Consider the following 5,733-nt stretch of genomic DNA (forward strand, 5'->3'; position numbering starts at 1 on the left):
GTATATATATTTGGATAGCCATGCGAAAATGGCTTAAATATTTTGAGCATAGCATTATAATCATTTTGTATATATATGGTTATTGAGAGGTGTGGAAATGCTTGGCAATGATTAGCCATTGGAATGGTTAATCACGATCTTATTTTCGTGCTATGTATGTTAAAGGGCTAGTTGAATCATGGAAATTATGAAATAGGTAAAGTCTACCTTAAAAACAGATGCCGACAGCAGCAGTGATGTGAATTTGAAAAATCACTAAAAATAGTAGGAATGGAATTAAATATTGAATAAATTACATAATCTAATCTTGATGAGTCTATTTTCATATGAAAGTAACGAAACAATCGTATGAGCCGTATTTTATGAGATGTTTAAGTTTTCGTGAAATAGGGCCAGAGAGATTTCTAGATCCCCTATTCTGACTTTTGAAATTCATTATAAATTAACCAGAGATAATTAGAAGTCATTCCATATATTTATAGATTCCTTTTCGAGTCTAGTTTCTTTAGAAACAAACGGAATAAGTATTGAAGCCCTGTACAGGGAGATATTCAAGTCGTAATGTGCGAAGGTCAGAATGGTCGAACCCTATAACAAGGGAGACTTTAACTAATAAACTGTACTACTTGGCCCCATAAAAAAATCTAGAAAAATTTTTTTGGATGGATATATGACTCTAGTTTTAGGGAAAATTTACGGAATCAGTTTTCGAGTTTTGGAACTCGAGATATGATTTTTAAAGTGACTGTGATGTAGTTAACCAGCTTGTCTGGAAATTTTAAAATGAACTGTGTTAATAAATGAAATAAGTCTGTTAACACCTCGTGTTCGACTCTGGAAACGGTCTTGGGTATGGGGTGTTACAATTTTATTGGTATCAGAGCTACGGTTTAGTCGATTCTAGGACTACCGTAATACGTTTGGGTCTAGCTATACATGCCATTATGTGATTATTTGATAGTGTGGTGATTTCTGGCAATTGAAAATGTGTTTATTTATAGTAATGGATCCCGATCCCAACCGAGCGGTAGCTGATGATCTTGAAAGTGTAGCGCCTGCACCCGCACAAGGGACAGCGCCAGCGGACTCTCAACCTATTGCTAGTAATCCGAATGATGAAGCTAGACAAGCTTTTTATAGCGTGATGGATGATTGGTTCAACCAATACATTCGAAATAATACGGCTGTTCCACAACCCCCATTCCCGACTAATACAACCCCCGCACCTGCAATACCTCCGGTAACTGACTAAATAAGGTCAAATAAGCCCCCGGTTGACAAAATTCGAAAACACGGGGCTACTGAATTTAAAGCTACGGACAGCGACGATGCCGAGCAAGCTGAATTTTGGTTGGACAACACTATTCGGGTACTTGATGAACTATCTTGTACACCCGATGAATGCCTAAAGTGTACTATCTCCTTGCTACGCGATTCTGCCTACTATTGGTGGAATACGTTGATTTCTGTTGTGCCCAGAGAGTAAGTAACTTGGGATTTTTCCAAACTGAGTTTCGGAAAAAGTATATCAGTCAAAGATTCATTGATCAAAAACGGAGGGAATTTCTTGAACTTAAACAAGATTCCATGCCGGTTACTGATTATGAACGAAAGTTTGTAAGGCTTAGCCGGTACGCTCGAGAATGCATTTCTTCAGAAGCTGTGATGTGTAAACATTTCGGGGATGGACTGAACGATGATATAAAGCTGTATGTTGGTATTTTAGAAATCCGAGAATTTGTGGTACTTGTCCAACGAGCTTGCAAAGCCGAAGAGCTCAGTAAAGAGAAAAGAAAAGCTGATATGGGAGCAAAGGAGTTTCGTAAGAGATCTTCGGGAAAGCCCGTTCAACAGTCATCGAAGAAATTTAGAGATGACTTAGGCCGGTCTAGAGACACTTTGAGTTTTTCTAGACGAGATCGTGATCGACCCCCTGTGAGTACACGAATCACTTCGGTCGCCAGTGTTGGAAATGATCGTCGAGACAGAACGGAGTGCCAGTATTGTGGTAAATGGCATTCGGGGAGTTGTAGATTCCATGACCGCTCCTGTTACAAGTGCGGATCAGTTGACCACTTTATAAAAGATTGCCCGAAATTGTCTGAACAGAATGTAAATCAGAGTGGGAAACCGGGTGCTACCACTGCTCGGGGTAGACCATCTAGGAATACGAGCAATGCTAGTGGCGGTCAGAGAGGATCTAGAGATGCTACAACCAGATCTGAGGCTCGTGCTCCTGCTAGAGCTTATGCTATACGCGCACGCGAGGATTCTTCCTCGCCAGATGTTATTACCGGTACTTTTACTCTCTTTGATACTAATGTGATTGCTTTGATTGACCCTGGTTCTACTCATTCTGATATATGTGAAACCTTAGCATCTAGTAAGACTTTACCTGTTGAGTCTACTGAGTTTGTAATTCGGGTGTCAAATCCCTTGGGTTGTTACGTGCTTGTCGACAGTGTAAGAAATGTCCCCTAGTAATCCGAGGTTCCTATTTTTCGGTCGATTTGATGCTTTTACCGTTTGATGAATTTGATGTTATCCTCGGTATGGATTGGTTGACCGTACATGATGCAATTGTAAATTGCAAAAGAAAAACCATCGATTTGAGGTGTGTAAATAACGAGATAATCCGAGTTGAGTCTACTGACTTGAATAGGTTGCCAGCTGTAATATCATCGATGTTGGCTCAGAAATATGTAAGAAAGGGGTGTGAAGCATACCTTGCGTATGTACTTGATGACAAAGATTTAGAAAAGAAGCCTGAATCTGTGCCGGTAGTTTGTGAATATCTGGATGTTTTTCCCGAAGAATTACAGGGTTTACCACCTATTCGGGAGGTAGAGTTTGGCATCGAGCTTGTACCTAGGACTACACCGATTTTGATAGCTCCGTATCATATGGCACCAACGGAATTAAAGGACTTGAAAGCTCAGTTGCAAGATTTGATGGATAGAGGTTTCGCTCGACCAAGTTTCTTACCTTGGGGTGCACCAGTATTGTTTGTGAAAAAGAAGGACGGAATCATGAGGTTGTGCATCGACTATCGTCAGCTGAATAAGGTGACAATAAAGAATAAATATCTGATACCACGCATTGACGATTTGTTTGATCAACTAAAGGGAGCCTCGGTGTTTTCAAAGATAGATTTGAGATCGGGTTATTATCAGTTGCGAATTTGAGATTCGGATATACCCAAAACTGCTTTCAGAACGAGATACGGTCACTACGAATTCTTAGCGATGCCGTTTGGGCTCACTAATGCCCCCGCGGTATTTATGGATCTGATGAATCGGATCTTCAGACCGTATTTAGATCGATTTGTAGTTGTGTTTATCGATGATATTTTGGTCTATTCGAGAAATGAAACCGATCATGCTGAACACCTGGGACTAGTGTTGCAAATTTTACGGGATAAGCAGTTGTATGCTAAGTTCAGTAAGTGTGAGTTCTGGTTAAGAGAGGTTAGCTTCTTGGGACATGTGGTATCTGCATCGGGTATTCGAGTTGATCCGAGCAAAATTTCAGCCATACTTAACTGGAAGCCTCCGAGAAATATTACTGAAGTTCGAAGCTTTTTGGGACTTGCCGGTTACTACAGACGGTTTGTAAAAGGTTCTTCGATGATAGCCACACCAATGATGAAACTACTTTAGAAAGATGTTAAGTTTGAATGGACAGAAAAGTGTCAGAAAAGTTTCGATCAATTGAAAACTCATTTGACAGAAGCTCCAGTACTAGTGCAGCCCGAATTAGGCATGGAGTTCGTCATTTACAGTGATGCATCCTTACTTGGGTTGGGTTGTGTATTGATGCAAGAAGGTCGAGTTGTAGCTTATGCGTCGAGACAATTGAAGCCACATGAGAAAATTATCCAACCCATGATCTCGAATTAGCTGCCATCGTATTCGCTTTGAAAATATGGCGACATTACTTATTTGGTGAGAAGTGCCATGTATTTTCGGATCACAAAAGTCTCAAATATTTGATGACTCAAAGAGACTTGAATCTGCGACAAAGACGTTGGCTCGAGTTGTTAAAGATTATGAGCTTGTCATTGACTATCACCCAGGAAAGGCTAATGTGGTTGCGGATGCTTTGAGTCATAAATCACTGTTTGCTTTACGAGCGATGAATGTACACTTGTCTGTTCTATCCGGCAATGTGTTAGTAGCAGAATTAAAGGCTAGACCATTGTTGATTCATCAAATTCGTGAAGCTTAGAAAGTCGATGATGAATTAGTTGCAAAACGGGCTGAATGTGTTTCGAATATGGAATCAGAGTTTCAAATTGATGATGACGATTGTTTGAGGTTCAGAAGTCGTTTGTGTGTTCCAAGAAATTTAGAACTTATTTCGATGATTCTGAATGAAGCTCATTGTAGCCGAATGTCAATTCACCCAGGGAGTACGAAAATGTACAACGATCTGAGACGTCAGTTTTGGTGGCAGGGTATGAAACGAGACATTTCCGATTTTGTTTCGAAGTGTTTAATATGCCAACAAGTGAAAGCGGAACATCAAATGCCTACAGGTTTACTTCAGCCGATCATGATACCTGAATGGAAATGGGAACGAATCACGATGGATTTTGTATCTGGGTTACCATTTCGGCGAGTAGAAAGATGCGATTTGGGTTGTTGTTGATAGACTGACTAAGTCGGCTCATTTTATTCCCGTACGTACGGATTATTCATTGGATAAACTAACTGGATTGTATGTTTCTCAGATTGTGAGATTACAAGGGTACCCATTTCTATTGTGTCGGATAAAGATCCGAGATTCACCTCGCGATTTTGGAAGAAATTGCAAGAAGCTTTGGGTACCAAGTTGCATTTTAGCACCGCTTTTCATCCCCAAACCGATGGTCAATCCGAGCGGATAATTCAGATACTCGAGGATATGTTGAGATGTTGCATCCTTGAGTTTAGTGGTTCATGGGAACGGTATCTATCTTTGATTGAATTCGCTTACAACAATAGTTTTCAATCAAGTATTAAGATGGCGCCGTACGAGGCTTTGTACGGTCGTAAATGCCGTACACCATTGTTTTGGACCGAGCTCGGTGAAAGTAAAATTTTCGGAGTTGATTTGATTAAAGATGCTGAGCGGAAAGTAAAAATATTTCGTGAAAGTTTGAAGGCAGCATCGGATCGTCAAAAGTCGTACGCAGATTTGAAACGAAAAGACATTGAGTATCAGGTGGGAGATAAAGTGTTTCTTAAAGTTTCACCTTGGAAAAAGATACTCAGATTTGGGCGTAAGGGCAAATTGAGTCCGAGGTTCATCGGGCCATATGAAATATCCGAACGAGTCGGTCCAGTTATGTATAGATTGATTTTACCCCTTGAACTTGAAAAGATTCACGACGTCTTTCATGTGTCGATGCTTCGACGTTATAGATCTGATCCATCACACATAATTAATCCATCAGAGGTTGAAATTCAATCCGATATGAGTTATGAAAAAGATTCGTATCCTAGCTCGTAGAGTGAAAGAGTTACGAAACAAAAAGGTTCCTTTAGTAAAAGTGTTATGGCTCAAACACGGGATGGAAGAAGCTACTTGGGAACCTGAGAACTCTATGAAAGAACGATACCCAAACCTATTTACCGGTAAGATTTTCGGGGACGAAAATTTCTTAAGTGGGGGAGAGTTGTGACAGCCCTAAATTGACCCTAGTCGGGAAGTGGTTTCGGGACCGCTAAACTGAGTCACCGGAGTATTTGA

This window comes from Gossypium hirsutum, chromosome A12 (assembly GCF_007990345.1).
Source record: "Gossypium hirsutum isolate 1008001.06 chromosome A12, Gossypium_hirsutum_v2.1, whole genome shotgun sequence".
NCBI classification, from domain to species: Eukaryota; Viridiplantae; Streptophyta; class Magnoliopsida; order Malvales; family Malvaceae; genus Gossypium; species Gossypium hirsutum.